Source organism: Aythya fuligula, chromosome 7, assembly GCF_009819795.1.
Source record: "Aythya fuligula isolate bAytFul2 chromosome 7, bAytFul2.pri, whole genome shotgun sequence".
Lineage (NCBI taxonomy): Eukaryota > Metazoa > Chordata > Aves > Anseriformes > Anatidae > Aythya > Aythya fuligula.
This window is the reverse complement of record NC_045565.1, coordinates 13015507-13035727: the sequence shown is the minus strand read 5'-3', so window position 1 is coordinate 13035727 and position 20221 is coordinate 13015507. Positions and strand designations below refer to the sequence as shown.

At 37.6% G+C, this 20221-nt stretch overlaps 1 long non-coding RNA gene across 1 annotated transcript in view; it reads left to right on the top strand.

Moving 5' to 3' along the window:
* Positions 1–20221, top strand: part of LOC116491511 — a 137520-nt gene that overhangs the window by 71401 nt on the left and 45898 nt on the right. The gene's annotated exons all lie outside the window — the stretch shown is intronic.

Below are 20221 nucleotides of genomic sequence, written 5' to 3'. Positions count from 1 at the left end.
GCTGATTCTTCTCCATATTGACACCCTGAGCTTTGTAAAATGGCATGGTGGTGGTGTTTTCAGAGAGCAGAATATATTAATGACAGTCAAGCAGCAATTGACAGCATTTTGGCTGTTTTGCTTATTTGCTTCAATTATTTTTGTTTTCTTATACTGTGGAGATTTATCCTCCCATGCTTTAAAGATGCAATAAAGCAGATTTTTAATTTTAAATTTATTTTAAGTTTCTTTGTAAGGTACGAAGAGGCCTTTTATTGAAAGCAATCCCTGAGTACCCCATAATGCCACAGGACTGGGTTTTGGAAGCTCAGACTAAGGCTATCTCATGTTAGTGACATGTGAGTTGTAATATACCAATATCTCAGAACTGTCTGAGGTGTAAGGCCAGCAGGCTTTTCTGGGCTGCTCATGTTCAGTGTTACAAGTCTACTAAAGCTGTTACCTATCAGCTTAAACTGCCACCTTTTGTATTTTTTAATTAGTAAAGAATGACAATTCCTTTCTTCACCACAGGATGATGAAGTATATTTTATAAGGCAAACAACAGCTGCAGGGTATGGGCATGGTTATTATAAAATAATCATGCCTGCAGGGATCAGGGAGGCATTTGGTTCTGCCTCGTGCCTCATAAGAACCGTAGGGTGCAATTGCTGTGCAGCAGTAGCCTCCCTGTCATTTTCCATTATTTAACAAATTCCACTACATTGTCTTCAAGCTCTGCCTTGCGGTTGTTATGAAGAAACTCAAATATCTGCTGTACTGACTGTATTAGCCATTCACCTCCTATTTGAGTTCTCTGCTGCCACTAATATAGCATGGGACAGTTTTCTGCTGTGAAAGAGGGAAAAAGGTGATACAGTTGTTCAGTGTAATGCCCAGGTCCTGTTAGAAGGGCAGTAAACACTTCAAAAGGCATATAAATTGAGCAAATCATAGACTAACTCCTTAGCACCTTAACCTGAAGGAGTGTCAATTGTCTGATTCAGACAATAGCTATATTCCCACAAAGTGATTACGGTGCTCCCTTCTAGCATTGCATTATAATGTCACCTCCTGTATTTCACAGACCATTGTGCTTTACATGCTTAAGTGTAGTCAGTTTAGTAATTTGTTTATTTTAACTTGCACATGAACAAAACGTCTACTCAAGAAAAACTTGCTCTCTTTGTTTGAGCATATCAGTCAGTCATTCTTGGCCATGATAGTTTGTTCTAGTGGTAAATTGTCACCAGTGGTCTTTCTTTCTATATTTTCCTTTTAGCCACCTAAATTTTAGTATCTCCATCTTCTAGCTCTTAGAGTCTTTTCTTTGCCTTTGCAAAGCCTTGGTAATGGGTTCAATCTTTAGTCATCTTCTGCAAACCCTAATTAGGTGGAGACTACTGCTTTTGGTTTTCCCTCCTCCCCCACCTTGAATCACTTTGCTGTTCTTTTCATGTCTTTGTCCTTAGACCTATTATTCCCATCTCAAGTTAATTATTTCGTTTTGATTTTATAGCATCTGTCAAACACTCTAGGCATTTTCCATAAATTAAATCTGCAAGCATCAACTAAAGCTTTACATAAACAATGTAGAACAATCCCATCAAATAATCATCATGCTCTGAACTGCATATCAGTATTTCTTGCCTCAGTGTATCAGCTAGCATAATGGGGCTCATCTTAATGGCTATTTTCCTTCACATGTTGTCAAAAGGGGAAAATGAAGATGTGAATAAAAGCTCTTCCTTGTATTGTGCTGATTCTTCTGAAGTTTGAGAGTATTTTTATTGACTTGATACATTTTTATATTAGATAAAATCTTTACAAACATATTTGAGGGTAAAATTTCAGCTCCTAATGGAGTTGGGTTCATGTGGAATAATGAGTCTCCTAGAAGTTGTATTTTCTATTTATAAAGGTGATAAAGTACTGACAATACATACTTTATATTATGTCAGAAATTTACTTAACCCTATTAAATAATGATTTAAGAAAACACTTCTGCTGTTATAATGAACTTAGTGAATTTGTGTTTGGTAGATGATTCAGAACTAGTAAATCCATCTGAATTAAATAAAGTTGTTCCTGATAAATAGTCTGACCAGTTTTCATACCTTAGTATTTCTGAGTTACTGCAAATCTGATTTATGGTTAATGAGGTAGGGTAATGTATGACCTTTAGTATGGTAGTCAGTGCTACAGGATCTGAGCACTTCTCAGATGCTGGTGTGTTGCAGGAAGAACGGCCAAAAACATGACAGACACTAGTATGGTCAGATCATGTTCCATTTTATTATCTGAATAGCCTAGCTTTTATAATGAACTTAACAGGGGTGGATAGTGTCTCACACAAGATTATTGGTCAAAAGCACTTCGACAAACAACTACAAGAAAATCATAGAATCATAGAATATCCTGAGTTGGAAGGGACCCTTAAGGATCATCAAGTCCAACTCTTGACACCGCACAGGTCTACCCAAAAGTTCAGACCATGTGACTAAGTGCACAGTCCAATCTCTTCTTAAATTCAGACAGGCTCGGTGCAGTGACCACTTCCCTGGGGAGCCTGTTCCAGTGTGCAACCACCCTCTCTGTGAAGAACCCCCTCCTGATGTCAAGCCTAAATTTCCCCTGCCTCAGCTTAACCCCGTTCCCGCGGGTCCTGTCACTGGTGTTAATGGAGAAAAGGTCTCCTGCCTCTCGACACCCCCTTACGAGGAAGTTGTAGACTGTGATGAGCTCTCCCCTCAGCCTCCTCTTCTCCAGGCTGAACAGGCCCAGTGACCTCAGCCGTTCCTCGTACGTCTTCCCCTCCAGGCCTTTCACCATCTTCGTAGCCCTCCTCTGGACACTCTCCAGCAGTTTCATGTCCTTTTTATACTGTGGTGCCCAGAACTGCACACAGTACTTGAGGTGAGGCCGCACCAGCGCAGAGTAGAGCGGGACAATCACCTCCCTTGACCTACTAGCGATGCCGTGCTTGATGCACCCCAGGACACGGTTGGCCCTCCTGGCTGCCAGGGCACACTGCTGGCTCATATTCAACTTGCTGTCTACCACGACCCCCAGATCCCTCTCTTCTAGGCTGCTCTCCAGCGTCTCATCGCCCAGTCTGTACGTGCAGCCAGGGTTTCCCCGTCCCAGGTGCAGGACCCGGCACTTGCTCTTATTGAACTTCATGCGGTTGGTGATCGCCCAGCTCTCCAACCTATCCAGATCCCTCTGCAAGGCCTTTCCACCCTCATTCGAGTCCACAACTCCTCCAAGTTTGGTGTCATCAGCAAACTTGCTCAAAATACCCTCTATTCCTACATCCAGATTGTTTATAAAAATATTGAAAAGCACTGGCCCTAAAATGGAGCCTTGAGGGACCCCACTGGTGACCGCCCGCCAGCCTGACGCAGCCCCATTTACCGTAACCCTTTGGGCCCTGCCCGTTAGCCAATTGCTCACCCATCGTATGATGTTTTTATTTAGCTGTATGATGGACATTTTGTCCAGTAGGATCCTATGGGAAACCGTGTCAAAAGCCTTGCTGAAGTCCAAAAAAATCACATCAGCTGGTTTCCCTTGGTCCACCATACGGGTGATCTTATCATAAAAGGAAATCAGGTTAGTTAGGCAGGACCTACCCTTCACAAACCCATGCTGGCTGGGACCAATGACTGCTTTGTCCCCCAGGTGCGCCTCAATAAGTTCGAGAACCATCTTCTCCATGATTTTACCAGGCACCGACGTGAGACTGACAGGCCTGTAATTGCTAGGGTCTTCTTTCTGACCCTTCTTGAAAATCGGCACAACATTTGCCAGCTTCCAGTCTACCGGGACCTCTCCAAATTCCCAGGATCGTTGAAAAATAATTGAGAGAGGTTCCGCAATGACGTCCGCCAGCTCTTTCAGCACCCGGGGGTGAATCCCATCCGGACCCATGGACTTGTAGGGATCCAGGTGGAGTAGCAAATCCCGCACACGTTCAGGGTCGGTTGGGAGTTTGTCATCCCCCAAAAAAGAATCCTACCTGCAAGAAAACAACCCTCTTGTGATTAGCAGTCACATAGACCTTGTCCTTGAAGCCAGCTGCTGGCAAAAGTATTTCTCTAAATTCCTCAGTTGGGCGATATGGGAACACTGTCATGGGAACTTCTCATAGTCATCCTAGTAGCTTGGTTTGCTCAGCTGCAGCAAGCCATGGGATCTTTGCTGTTTCAAAAATCCCTCAACGCTGGTGACTGTTTTACTCAAAGAGGAAACAGCAGAACATTATCCTGATTTCATAGGACTTGAAGTGATTTACAGAGAAATTACAGCATTGGTAGGAACAGAACTAGGTTGTGAAGTCCATTATCACAGCAGCAGTATAAAGCCCTGCTTGCAGACTTACCAAACTCCATCTTTAAACCAACTCTTTTGCTGCACTAGAAAACTTTGTTTATCTAGTGACTGAAACATCTACATTTCAGCCAAAGCTTTTCTCTTAATTTTCTATTGCTTTTTCTTATATCAGCTTTGTACTTCTGTATTGAAAGCTCTTCTTTGACTCCTTTGATATATTTATTTTCCCAAATTAGTGAGATAGAATCTTGAATTCCCTAGTCATGCTGAAGTCTTTTTGCATAGTCATTGTGTGTGCATGAATATTTTTTAATGTGGATGATTCAGCACAGCAGAGTAAGTTGCATGTATACTTTATACTTTGCAAATGTATTTCATACTTCCTCAGTTCTTCTGGGAATACTAAGACCAGTCTTTCCTGGACCTATTTACATTTTTCATTAATAGGTAGTGTAAGTGGTTTCCAGTTATTGAGAGACTCCTTTAAAGCATGCAGTGTCCTTCTACTCTTCATGTTCCACTTCAGGAAGCTTCAACTTATAATGATAATTAATGTTAGTCCTTAAAGGTGTGAATGTAAGTGACTTTTTTAATATCACATATGAATAGTATCAAAATAAGAATAGCTCAGAATAAAATCTTGAACTCCATAACTTACATCTTGTACTTTGACCACAGGACTCATCTTCCTTTTGCTGCAATCTATAAATGAGATATTTTGCCTGAGGTCAAAAAAATTTTACATTTGAAATGACAGCCAGTTAGAAGGACTCCATTTATTAAATAGGACAAATCATTCTACATTATAATTCTCTTATTGCAAATATACATTATGTAAACTTATTACAGATTTTGCCCAAAAAGAAATGTTCATTACACAGAAATGACAATGGACTAAAATAAACCCCAAAGCTAAATTAAAAATGTAGATTTTAATTTTCAGAAGACGTATTTTTATTTTGTTTACACTAGCATTTAGTCCAGTTTGACTTGATTCATTAAGCACTTTGTAGTCACTTCCTGTCACATTTTTAATGTTTTACACATTAATGAACTTTTGGTGGTACACAGTAATAGATCATATCTATGATCCAGGATCTCTATGATCTCTTTTATGGTACAGAGACTGCCATTAAAATGGAGATCTAAGCAGAGAACTTTTTCCTCAAGATAAAGTAGTCATTTTCTTAAAAACAAAACGAAAACACAAGGGAAAGAAAAAAAAAAAAAAAAAAGAGGAATAAAATACTGGAGAGACTAATTTGCAAAAAAGTAATACATATTTTCTTGGGGAAAAAAAAAAAATCCATGAAATAATTGTATGTCCACTTTCCAAATAAATAAAACACTAAAAGAGAAAAAGTGAGAAAACTACCTTCCAGACTTGATCCCAGGTCTTCAATGCAGATATACTGACCAGATGTTTCTGACATCCATAACGCATTGCCTAAATTGAGATATTTCAGGTTATGTTTCTTCCACTGCTGTCTTGTTACATTGTCTTGAACAAGTCATGAATTCTCTAGATCTATGTACCTATTGCTTATCTTTCTTTAGAGAAGGCCCTTTGCAGAGATCAGCATAAAGGAGTCTTGATCTCTCTAAATCCTCCAGCATATACTAAAAAAGATAAAATACATCATGAGGAAGGTATGAGAACTGCTTTCTGAAGGGAAGCAACATTCTTAAAATAAGAGCTGAGACAAGACTTCAGAATAAAACTGCTGCAAAAGGGTCTACAGAAATCATGCATTTTTTCTTTTGAAGGAAAGAATACATTTAAATAATTGTTTCCATCTCCAAGGATTTTGTGTTACTGCCGACCTGGAAGTCACCTGTCTGTGAAGTGCAGCTGTCTGTTTAAGATTGTGTTGCATCAAGCTATCAAGTAGGAAAGGAAATCAAGTCAAATAGTTACTGCAGCTGGAACAGTGGAAAGATAAAAGTACTCAGAATTAACTGAGGACTTTGAATTTTAGCCTATTTAATATGGCTAACAGTCCAAGTTTCTGTTTAAAAAACTCACCAACACAAACCTGAAATGTGAAGAAAATCTCTGCTTTCTTGCTCTATCTGAGAGTCAGATGCTCCACTTACCACCCTATTGTGAAGACTCTCTAGGGGTTGCTGTAGTCATTTAAGTGCCTTTGGAGTTTCTCTGAGCATCCCATCCTGGCTTGTGAAGGAGCATACTACAAAAATTCTCCTCTGCTTTCTTGTTTCCTGTGTTTTTGGCTTATGTTGTAAGAATCTCTGTGTGGCTTCTTAGACACAACAGCACACCAGGTAAATCTCATTTCTCCACAAGGGAAATGGAATATCTTGTAATTAGAGAATTGAATGTGGCTCAGGAGACTTGCTTACATTGCTGTATGACCTTGACAAGTCCTTTAGTCCCTCTATGCCTTGGTTTCTAAGCTGTAGGCTCTAGCATTGCCTATCTAATCACTGGGAAACTTGAAACATAGGTGCAGTGCCTGGCTATCACTGAAGAGTAAAATATCACAGTCCAAGATGTTTGACTGATACAGATCAACATGAACCACTGCACCCTGAACTCTGGAAGATGGTAACATGAAAACATTCACTCTGTAAATTTTTCTCTCATGTTAATAAAGTGATTTGTTTGCTTGTGGTGGGGCAGATCTTTCTCTTCTCTGTATTTTCAAGGCAGCACTTCCATTTCCTTGGGCTGGTCTGGAGTATAAAGAATTGCTATTAATCTGACAAGTTGTTTCCAACTGCTGCAAGCATGTCATTAAAAGGATCTTCCTAACCCACACATCAGTCTTCTTGACATCTGTCATGCAGCTTAGATCATATATATCTTTCTCCCCTATGAGAAAGAGTCATACTGTAAACATTCTTTCATTACTCTTGGTCTCATGTCAAAAAGAATTATATACTTACTTTCAGCACGTCCAGCTTCCCCTACTAATGGCAACCACAGATCTACAAACATACTCCCTGATTATTCTTTCTTTGCATCCCTTTTCTGGTTACCAACAAGCTTCACAAAGACAGAATTAGACTTTGCATGAAATCAGCAGTACATGTTGTTAACAGATTGCTGGACAATGCAGTAATGAAGCCACTTCGCTCTTACCAGTCTGCTTCTCTTCTTTGTTCACACTGATAGGTGAAACTCTCTTAAACTGTCCCCAGTTTAAGATCTTCAGGTTCTTTAGGATCTTCAAACTGCTGCTGCTATTTTTTCTTACTCTTTTTCTGTTCTGCTCTTCTGCTGGCAAACCCTCTGTTTATGTAAGTGATTGTACTCTCCTTCTTTTGGTTGGTTCTCACCGTTTGGTGCTGTTTCTGTATTGTAAATAGCTATTTCTGTTTTCCACTTTTACGTGTGCACTTGCATGTTTATATCCAAAATCTGGCATCACGCTTGACTGTAATTCAGATGTCAGTTTGGATTGAAGCCATGCCTTGGAGGATACACATTTGAAGTGGCAGGCAGTAAGTGATTGATAATGAAAATAAGCATTTATTATGTCAGAACCTCAGCAGATCATTTATTGGAGAGCATACTCTAATGTGTGCCACCCACACCTACCAGATGTGTCGTTGGGGATTAGGCCAAATCCTTAACAAGTGTGTTGTTTGATACCCCAAACAACCTGAAGAAGAGAAATAAGGGGAAGATGGCTTAACTTTAATCACTAAGATGGTGGTTTGTGGATTTGCAAAATGGGTTAGAGACTTGTGGCAACCATATTAAAATGTCAGACTTAGTTTGTGCTTTGAGTCATGTAAATCAATAGTCATTATTTAACTAGACTTTGCTTCACTTTTTTGGCTGTGTTTTTCTTTATATGTATAATGTAATTGGTAGAATGTCATGATCTGATTGAGAAATGTGGGCGACATGTCATATCCTTAGAAATCCTTGCCCCCCAGGATTACTTCTGACTCGTCATTTCCATATTCCTCAGCTGCATAAGCATACACTGTCTTAAAGATCCAGATGTGTAGGCAGCTTTGTCATCAGTTCATATGCATAGCTGGGGTTTTCTATCAAAATTATTTTAGATATACACAAGCAGAGCCTAGAAAAGAAATCTTATTCTCATTTTCTTTGCCCCATTTTTTTTAACAGTATTTGGATAGATGTTAGAACCTTTTAAGGAATCAGATTCCCCCTTCTCTACTTTCTTACCTTCAGAATATGGAATTCTTCTTTCCTGCAGCCTTTTTCCATTTTCCATTGTCTCTTCTTCTGTTCACCATGTTAACTCCAAAGTGATATTGCCCTTTAAAATTGCTTTCCCACCTCTGGCAGTTACTTCGTGATGATCTTTTATAAGTGTGAAAATTCCCCATCCAATGATCAGCTGAAAATCCTTGTTCTCCTTAGTGCTGTCCAGCTCTGAAAAGGATTTGATCCTACATGAGTTTTTTTCTGTCATATGTAGTATTATCAAGTTATAAGAATTCTCCATTGTCAAGCATTCTCCCTCTACTTGTCAGAAATAAAGCCTGATGTGGAATTAGAAGACAAGTACATTCTGACTGATTTGTAATTTAAAATAGATACTGGGAGTGCATTGTTGTCAACTGGAATTCAGAATTGGTACACAAATTTTTCTTGTTAGCATGAGGCAGAAATAGCAATGAATTTCAATTAGACCAGAAAGAAATGTATAACAGTTCTTCAGGGTTTACCTAGTAGTTTTATTTTTTATTGATTATGTTTTTTTGTGTGTGGATTTTAAATTTCGTGAAATCTTAATGAGAACAAGGTCATCATTCTCATGGTATTCCGTGTTGTATGCATGTGAACTTAACTCCAAATAATTAGTGGTCTAACTGATTGCCCCAAAGCTCATTTTTATTCTTATTTTTTTCAGTGTTTCATAAACAAAATAGTAGTGCTTTCAGTGAAATCACTGAGAAATTGAACCCAAGATTGAAACTTTAAACAAGTTATGGTTTTGATTGTTTGGTGTTTCAGTAACAGCAAGGTGTAAAATGCAAATTAGATTAGATGAGCATGTGGTATTCTCTACATTGGGGTAGTCAAATATTCTGGAATCCTGTCAGAGTGGAACTGTCATTGTGGAATCCTGTCATTGTGGAACTCCTCAGCTCACCGTCCATGGGAACAAAAGTAATCCCACTCCCTGTTTTTGCTCAAATATATAGCAAGGCTACATCAGTTGGTGTGTCATGACTTTTCCCAATGATAAGGGAAAGAAAATGAAAACTGAGAATAACATTAACCTTGATGATTATGAGGGGTTAATGTCTTTATGAGTCAAAGATCTGAGAACATCCCAAACTGAACTTTAGAAGTTATAATATTGCCAAATGTTCTCCAGTGAAAAATGTCAAGCACACCAGACCGATCATTCTGTTTTCACATTGGATCCACCCTCCAAGCTCTTAATCAAATTTGCATGCTTAGCTTGGAAGCATTTTGAGATGGAATCCAATCTTTTCTTGACTGTGAGACACCTAATGTATTTCAGGCACCCAGTAAAAACAATAACATTGAGATTCAATATCTTTTTTATATTTCCAGAAACACGTAAGCCAGAATTAGAAATTTGAGCCTATCCAAATTTATAGAGTGATGTTTGGATCAAGATTTTTGAATACTCACTAAGTGATTTCATTAAGTAACACACCCTATTCTCACTGAAATCCCATTTAGTCAATATTGTTATTAATAACACCTGGTGGAAGAAAGTAGTAAAATATGTTCCTGAGTTTATTGTGTTTGGGTCTATGTGTTTTGATGAAGAATATACGCATACATTAATCTTTAATCTATACATATATTTTAATTATTTCTAGGCATAGCATTGCATACACCTTTTTTTCTCTATATTTACCAGATGCTGTATATGTTGTAATACATTCTGTAGTTTACATACAGTCTAAAAAAAGAAAAAAAAATTAAAAAAAAAAATAAAAAGAGGTTTTGGGAGAACTAGAGAAGTAGAATTATATAAAAGTCAATTGTATGGAAGAACTTTCAAAAAAGTTAAAATAGACCAGAATTCTTCAGTTACGAAAAGAAATCAGTGAGGAGCAGTATGACAGAGGTCTATTAAATCCCAAAGAGTACAGAGAAGTGCCTGGAAGATTTTCTTTTACTGTCTCTTCTAATGTAAGGACTAACTAGCCTGAAGTAATGGCAGGGTCAAAACAAACAGCAGAAGATGGTGTTTCTTAAAATAAGAGATATGAGAGAGATTTCACTGCAGGATACTTCAGACATCAGAAATTTACATCATGTTACAAAGTTGTGTAAGCATATTAGAGGGAGAAAACTCTGTTTTATATAATTTAAAAATGGAAACTATTTTCTCTAACTCAGAAAGCTCATGAACTGCAAAAAGTGCTGATTGCCAAGAGATTTTATCAGAGATGTGACTGTGTGTCTGCCCTGCTCTTCCATGGGCATTTGCCTTTGGCCTCTGTCACATGCATGACATTGGACTAGTGGGTGGTTTGGTCCATCTCAGAGACTGATGGAATGGCAGAGAGACTTGGCCTTCTGTCCCTCTCACTTAAACCAGTGTAATGTGACTAAGTGAAACTGTGAAGATGTAAAGTCTGAAAGGCAAGCATGAGCCTCATCATAGATTAACTGTAGAACAGTAGATCTCCACAGTGTTGTCCACATAAGTTAGTCATCTCCATCATTAAAGGTAACAAGAAAAAGCACAGTGGGGCAGGGCTGTTATGAGTGGTATTGGTTTTCATATATAAGAGAAATGTGTGCATGTCAGTTTATTGTAATCTATCTAAATTAAACTCTCAATTGACCAATGGTTCTGTTTCCAGCAGTGATCTTCTTCACTGGTGCATATGTAAAAAAAATTGGATTAGATGATCCTTGCGTCACATTTATCTTCCTGTGCATTTTATGGTTATAACAGTCAAGGGCAATAGCACTACAAATTGTGTAATATTTTGAGGAAGCAGGGGGAAAAATAGAAAATATGTTAGGATTTGGACTGGAGCTCCTACAGAGAGCAATGACTAAGATCCCATAAATATTTCCTGCTGGTCCAGCAGCTGCAGAAATTAGTAAGGTTTTCCCCACCCATTTATTTTAAGCCTTCACAGTGCCATCCCTTCTCCATGAACTGTATTTAAAATGTAAATAAAAAGAAGGCTTTTAGGAGATTTAACTATTTCCCTTGGTATTTAAATTATTCAATTATAACTAAAGCTATTAAAATACAGTTAATTAAAATGGTTAGATTGTTTTCCTTTGCACTGATCACAGCATTGCCCTACTTCTCCCTCTAGCTGTTTAATTCCTATTAAAAATGATAATGCTTTGCTTTATTCATAAATGCAGTAACCTTACGTACATTCTTCAAGTGATCTCTTTGGTACAAACTGTGCTGGTTTTCTTCTTCTCTAGCAGTGAAGCGGAAATTCTGCTGTAGTCTTTGGAGGTTTAATCAGCAGTAAGAGGACTGCGAATTTAAACATTAGTATTACCGGGTTATGAGAAATAATACAGCTCACAGTTAAAAGCATGGGTTTCATTTTGATGCAATATTATGTCAATAGGGACAGTAGGAGAACTGTGAAGCTTAATAAAAGGTAGAACCTAAATAAAGGTTTCATAATTCACAATATAAAATTACCAGATTTACACTTTTAAATATTTATCTGAATAGTTTCACAAAACTCTGTTGACAATAGCAATCCAGCTGAAGTGCAGATGGGTAAGTGCTTTAAAATCTGCAAAAGATGCCAAGGCAAGTTCATCTTGTCTCATCTTTATCTTCACAGTCAAGAAGGAGACAAATCTACCTCTCTGATTTTTGGCATTACATTTAGAACATTATAACCCTTCTTTCTCCCCCAGGGTCAGAGAGACCTTTCTTGTAAGTGGTTGTTGTCTCCTATGGGAGGTGAAGCTAAATTATAGAGAAGCGAACTCTTGATAGCCTCTCACGCTCACTGACTAACAAGGTTTTCTGAAGTAAAGCCCGAAAGAAGCTCTTCTTATAAATTATGTTTACATAATTTTGCTTAAGTTTGCATAGGTACAAGAAATATGTCTGTGGAGGCACAAAGGATGTTATGCAGTCATCATAACGATAGTAATGTCACGTAAAGATGATCACTTGGATCTTAGTCAGGCCCTGATAAATGTTTACTCATCAAAGTGCTGAGGAGCTATACATATGGGGCCACATCCACAACTTTGATCTTTTCCTTGCATCATTAGGGAGGGGCGACAGGGAAAGATTTGGACATGTTTGTTCAAATGTTTGTTGAAGAACCCTAAATCACGTAGCATTGTTTCTTCTCTACCATGAGTGTTTCCACAAAGTGACAGCATACAGCCTGGGAATATAGCAGTGTGTATGACTTACAGTCATAGGGCATTGCTGAAATTCTGCCTCTGCTGAAGCAGATAGAAGAACACTTTTGGTTTTCAGTTTGGCCACTTTTGCTTATTTTCATATAAAAGCAATTTCACAAGAAGACACTCTGTGTTCCATGTTTCTCAAGGACATTGAAAGCTTTAGATTTTGCTACAACCCACAAGCTGGGTAACACAAGGTTGCGTTAAGCTGGGTATTAGGAGAAATTTCTTTGCTGAAGGGGTTGCACAGCACTGAAACAGGCTGTCCAAGGAAGTGATTGAGTCACCATCCCTGGAGGTCTTCAGGAAATGTGTAGATGTAGAACTTAGTTTAGTGTTAAAGATTGGACTAGATGATCCTAGAAGTCTTCTCCAATTTGAATGATTCTATGATTCTAAGCATAATAAATAGTATTTGCCATATACAGAACTTCCAGTTATAGCAATGCTGTTGCATAACTATGCAACAATTTGCTCTGTCACTTGTGTGGCAGAGAACATGTAACACATGGGCCAACGGTAAAGAGAAAGCTATAGTGTGTGTGTGAATCAGGAAGGATAAAAGGCTAAACTGAGGCTTCCTGATATAGAAAGAAACATTGGAAAGAAAAGAGTGCGGATAATGTAGTTCAGACTCAGCCCTGAATGAAGTTAGAACCAGCTCAGGTTGTTATGGTTAATGAAAAGCAGTGGAAATCGAGGGGTTCTTGCTGATTATTTTAGTTCCGTTATCTATTATGAACCATTACTGACTATAACAGAAGTGTAAGTGGAGAAAAGTGATGTGTCTGCAATGAGCTAGAGAATGTAAGGAGGAGGCTTGGCTAGAATTCGAAAACCTCTGGTCTTTCAGCCCACACTAAATTTTTAATCTGAGAAAGAAAGGTTTGTATACAACAATTTTACCTGTTCTTCTGTCATATGACTTTTTCCAAACATAGAGACCTCTGGAATTTAGCAAGGAAGGAGTCATTTGCTTAGCCTAATTCCATATCTTTTTCCATAAGACAGATTTTCACACAGTGAAATTATTCACCTGTCAATTGTAGGAGGGCTTCATGTATTTTACATAGGTATTCTTGCATGAATCTGTCTCCTTGGGGATGGAGCAGGAGAGGTCTTAAAAAAAAAAAAGAGTTGTGAGTGGGACAGTTTCCAAGACTTAATCCAGATGTTCAGGTCCAGTATTCAAGGTTAAGAATATCGGCATTTTCTACTGTTTCAAATTAAAACAATGGTGACAGCCTTAAAAGAAAGTTTTTTTCTTTCTTAGTTGAAAATTTAATTTTCAATAAAAGATATTAGAGGCTTTTATGCTCTGTAATGTTACATTATGCTAAGTAGTTTGACTAGCCACCTCCTGTTCTGTTTCCATTTTGTCTTCCTTGTAATTGAAGTTCTCAACCAAGGACTAAATTTGTCAAAGGGTTCAGTGAGTACTATCAAACCAATGATTCCAAAATGCACTACAGGAACGGTTGTTCACTTATTCATTCAGTGGAGCTTCCTACAGAGACAACATCTGCTTATTGACTTCTGATGAGGTGTGTGGATGGAGAAGTAGCTATTGCTTCTAAAGTGTTTTTTATTCATGAAGTCCTTTTCTGGGAGACTTTGTAAGGGATTCTCATACCGAGGCCATTACAGTTGTTATCAGCACTGAAGGTTTCTGTTCCCTGATTTAGTTAGCACAACTGATTCAGCTGGGCTTGTACTGGTAGGCTTCCTTAGTCCTACAAATGTGCTTATCTCTTCCTTCTATTAAGTATTCCATCTCCTTTGCCAAAAGGAATGGCAGAGGTAGTATAAATATATTTTTTTCCAGACAAGTTTTAATTGTTGTGCTGAAGGTTTACTACAGAACTTCATTTATGGACTTTTTATATGATTATGATCTTATATTAAGGGCCACTGTAAGAAATATAATAATTTTGCATTAGCAGTAAAACAATCCTAATTTGTAAAAGGGTTGTCTATATCACTACTTTCGTTGGTCCCAGGTTCCTCTGTTTTATTTGAATTTTTAGAATGTTGATGGGTAGCTCTGCTGGTGCAGAATGGCTGCTTCCTTCTATTAAAAAATGATTTTAAAATCTGGAAAAGAGAACAGGGTTTCTCCAGTTGAAAGTACACTCAGTAAGAGTTCTAGTGCTAAATTACATGAAAGGAGAATAAAGATCAGAGAGCCAGTTCAAATGTGTGCTGTAACAACCAACCAAGCCCCACAACACATCTTATTTAATCCTGGGAAGCATAAGAGGAATGCATCAGTTATAACTGCAGCTTATCCTGACTCTTAGGATGTATTCATCCCATGCATGCTCTTTGACATCTGCCGTACGGTTATTTAAAAATTTCTGATGACATGCTTGACTGCTAATCTTGGATTGGGGTCAATTCAGTCATCGTTCCATGCAGTGAGAGTAGGATTGCTGTTCCCTTCGTGCATCGCCAAGCATAGTAACATTCATGTACACGGTGCCACCATCCTCTTCCCAGTACTGCTCTGTAACATCTCTATTTTTCTCATGTGGCATACATATTTATTTAACAAGATTGTTTTATCATGTAGCTATGTGATCTGATTATTTGTATTACAAGTCAAATAAAGTACGTGATAAGATATCCCAAGTAAATGAGCCATTAGAAAATCTTTACAAGTAAAAAAAAAAAAAAGTCAAAATCACAAAAACTACCACTCAGTAATCAAATCTTTTTTGTTTCCAAAATTCAGCATGTCACATAAATGTGTGTGACACACCATTTACTACTTGCCACATTAAAAATATTTTCATGGGTCGAACTAATAGCCATTTTTCTCCTGAATCTTAATTTATATAGGATAAACTGTGAAGAACCTGATATTATTAGATTAGATATTAAATAACGATTTTACAACTCCTCTCATTATCACAACAGTAATAAAACATTTTGTGACATCATTATATTGTGAAATAATGTAAAAAATATTAAGTATATAGATGGTAAAAATGCACTGTGCATTATGTTTTGCTCACAGGAGTAAAAATGAATGTAATCTCAGTGTATCATTATGGAAGTGGGGTTCAAAAATATTTTTAGTGGACCAGTGAGGAAAATTATTTATGCAGTAGTTATCAGGCCACTGAATGCTTTCTTGCTGCAAAGAATTCCAATTTGTAGATCCAACAGATTTTTTTATTATCATTATTTATTTTCGATTACAATAATTATTCAGTAAAGAGAGTAGACTTTCTAATAAATAAATAAATAAATCTCTGTAATACTGCTTACAGAGGTAAGAAAAAAAAAAAAAAAGTATTCTTACTCCACTTGAACCTGACACATGTGCAACTGTACCTGCTTCTGCAAAGGTATGTCCAAAGAAGATAGCGAGGCACAGGACCGAAATCTCCTTGCAGGCATGCACCAGTCAGAGTTAATATACTGCTGAGCTGTTCTGGGCCAGAGTGAACAGCTATGTCAGATTCCCAAAAAAGCCTGGAGAGAGAGAGAGAGGCACACCATGTCCTTATATCTGACAGCCCACAGTGTCAAACAGTGACACATTACAAGCATATTCTCCAAGGATGCAGCGAGCTGCTGCTAGACATGCTGTTCTAGTAATCCTGGAGGTGTTTTACTTGAGCCTGCACAATTCCCACTGGGCTGTCCTGCTGAATTGCTACCCCCTAATTTTCTCTGTTTAGTACCACCGGATGACTGTAGGTTAGCCCCCATGTGACTTTGAAATTTTGTATTATCTTCCCCCCAGCCCAGTGCTGTGCAATGAAAGCTTCCATTTTATTTCTAGCAGCACTGGCTTTGCCAGTATTTGTAAGTGATTTTCCAAGTCCCTCTCACTCTTTCTTTGGGGCCAGTATGCAAATTGAAGTTGTGTAACTAATCTGTGACTCATCCTTCCACTTGCAAAATCTCTCTTTGGGTGGGCCCTGCTGGTGTCCAGTTAACTGTCTCTGCTATGCTGGCACGTTTTTGTGCTCTGCTTTGGATAGCCAAGGATTTTTTTCCAGTGAACAAGTGCCACGTTTAACTATAATGGCCATTTCAGATTTCAAGGCTTAGACACCATGCAATGTAATATCCATCTGATTGCATCCAGTTTTAGTAAATTGTTTCCTGGCCTCAATAGCAGAAACAATTCTCTTAATATTTGTGTTTCTTTACTGAAACAACATTTACTTTGAAAACTGTAGAATGACAGGCACAAAGTAAACAAAAGACTTATTATATTGATTTCACTAATGGAACAGAGCAGTCTAGTATAATGCCGAGTGAATATGCTCTTTTATATGAGTCACTAATGTTTAGTTACATGTGTTTATCTAAATCATGCTATTCTCTTTCAAGAGAGCAAATCTGAAGTCTGTTGGAAAAGCAGTAGAGAGTAACCATACTGCTTGTGGTTGGTTTGTGCTTGCACTCTGTCTCATGATTATCATTTGAAGTGGAATGAAAACACCAAAAACCGTGCTTATTTGCTGTGCAAGAGGTAGACTCCTCAAGGAAAGGTGTATAAATCAAGTGGACACCAAAACCACAGCCTGTTTGAATGTTACTGCCTGCAGCTGATCTGGGTATCTTAACAACTATTCTATTTTGAAAATGCTACTTGTCACCATTTTTTTATTATATTTTTTAAATTATTTTTGATACAAGCTTTGGAAAATAAAAGCAAGCATAAGAGGCATTAGAGTGCTGTGAAATATTTAACAAAAAAAAGCTGAGCAGTTCAGTGTGCAACACAAATACATTGTTGGTCTCGATTATTCAGGAAAAGGACTTATTATCAAGTTGTAGAGGAATAGAAAGGGAAAATATTGTCCTTTGTGAATTCAGCTATGGGCTTCTTCGAGTCTACATTATCCATGGACTTCTTACAAGACAGGTTTCATAAATAGCTAATCAGGCCAGTATCCAAAATTACCTTTACTGAGAGAAAATGGATTCATGATAAACAGGAAAAGTTTGAGTCAAAGCAGAAATAAGAAGCAAGGAATATTTCCCTAATTTGAATCTCACAGAGAATCTATGCAGTGTTTGCCAACAAGTGATATATAAATGAAATAATCACCAAATGATCTTAAATAATAATTTCTGGAAATTGTGCTCCATCCAGAGACAATAGATAGAAACAGAGACATCATCTTCAATTTAGAGAAATCTGTTCTTCAGCTTCCTTGGAAAAGACCATCAGCTGCACTCAGCACAGCTGGGGAGGAGAGTAGAAAATATGTCAGTAAATCATACATGTAATTTCTGGTATTCAAGCTGTTCCAGGGCTGCTTTGGACCCCAAAGTATTTTAAACAAGTAGTGGTATTGCTCTAGCTCATGCCTTGCCATAAAGCTTCCTTTCAGCCCCCAGAGGTCTTTGTGGCCAGGGGTTCTGCCACATTGCTTTCTCCAGGCCATCTGTGCTAACCACAAACTTCCCACATTCTGGAAGACTCTCCAGAAAACAAAATCCACCCATCAGCAAAACACAAAGCATTTGGAGAATGATCAAGGAATTTGCATTCTGAAGGAAAAAGAGCTGAAGCATTTCCAAGTAAGAGGGCCATCAGTCCCACAGAAGATATTGCCATCTTTTGCAAAACATTCAAACCCTTGAACTGAATCAGAAAACTAGTGAAGAACAGAGTTTTGAGATCAATATATATAAAATAACTTTCATGATTAAAAGGACATGAAAATCAATTACAAACAATTAAAATATGTTGAAAGCTATGGATCAAGTCAAGCAGGGCTGAGCAATGTGATTACTGGCGACAAATGACAGAAAATGAGACAGTACAAACTGACTAGAAAACGCACCAACACAGATTTTTTTATATTTATTTTAGACACTGTGTATCAATAACAATGACATTTGACAAAGGACTATGGTCATTCAGTATTCATTATGGTATTTGAAGAACTTTAGGTAATAATAACATATATTCTTGATAACTGACTAAATAGAACAGGTTTTTAGAGTGTGATAAATTGAGGATCTTGTGAATCTCTCTGCAGTGCAAGTGAGAAAATTGTTCTGAGGAAGTAAAAAGTAGATTGAAGAACCTAGAAACAGATTTTAAGTGGTATAGAAGAGCTTTACTCATCTAACAAACTGTTGAAAATATTAGTGATTAGAGAATATGCAGTATAGGGCTTTAGCATTGATAAGGACACATGATGTTTTAGTGGACCTATTTCATTTAGTTTCCAGGCTGGGCCAACAGAATTAATCATGAAATTTTCTTTCTGCTTTAGTCTGAACTCAGCTGACTGTAATTAAAGTTTGACTCTTTCTATTGGGTTAGAAACCGTCTCTGAATCCAAATAATATCGAGTAACATGTTCATACAAATTACTAACAATTCCTTAATGTAGATCCAAGTATGTAAATAAGGATCACTGTTAACAAAGGGTCTCTTCATTACTGTATATTTTTCTGCAATAACAGTATATTGTTTTGAATTCTTTGCCTCTCAATGACTTTTGACCTAAATAGGAAATTGCATTGAAAAAGCTTCCGTTTCCTCATCCCTATGATTTTCATGAAGGACAAAATGCTAACTTAAGTGACTAATACATTTCACTGACCCTCTCCTCTCTGATGCTACCCTGGCACATTACCTTGTATTCATATATTTTTTGTGTGTGTGTTTATAGTAATAAATGCAGGAGACTTAGTTAATGCCATAACAGATTGTTACCCAGCACTGATACATTTTTTCTTTCAGATCCAAAAGTTCACTGTGGGGGTGTTAGTATTTGTATAGTAAGAAGTACTGACTTCCAAAGGTGATAAACAAAAATGGCATGTGAAGACATTTTCTACAGGTGGGCTTTGCCGTTATTTTCACCACTAATGTAGCAGCATGGTAAAAATACCTAATTGGCATCACCAATGCCAGCGTTTGCAATAGTGAAGGCTGAAAGCAATTTGAAAGTGGATAGAGGCTGGGGAATGGCATTGGAAAACCAATGTGGAGTGGAAGCCACCATCTCAGCAGGAACTTTTCTTGCATATCTTTTGAATGTGGAATAATTTTACAAATTATTAATTTTTCTTTGTTGCTTTATGTAGTAAAAGCTTTTCTCCCCAACCCTTTCATGGCTAAAAGAGTCATTAAACCGTGTGGTGAGCTTTTTGAATGATGGATAAGATTTCTTGAAATAGTTGCCCGAAGTCATACGCATAGGTCTATACCAGTGGAAATGAAATAATTTCAAAATGTAAATAGCTAACTCTTAACTAACTCTCACTAAAAGTCAGTTCATATACCTTTATTGATAACATTTGCTCCATATGTGTATGAATTTTACCTGTGTAGTATGAATATAAACACATTATAATTATCCACCTGCATTTTTTAAAGTTATTAGTGGTTTTGAGAAATGTGCTCTTTGTGAATACTGTGACACTTGAACCCCTTTGTTGCCTCTTAAAGTATGAGCTACACTTCATGGCTAAATTTGCAGTTACAGTTATTAATATGTCCATGATTTATGCAATTATAGCTGCTCTACTAGAAGCCTCTCCAGATTAGAGGTCTTTTTACTTTCT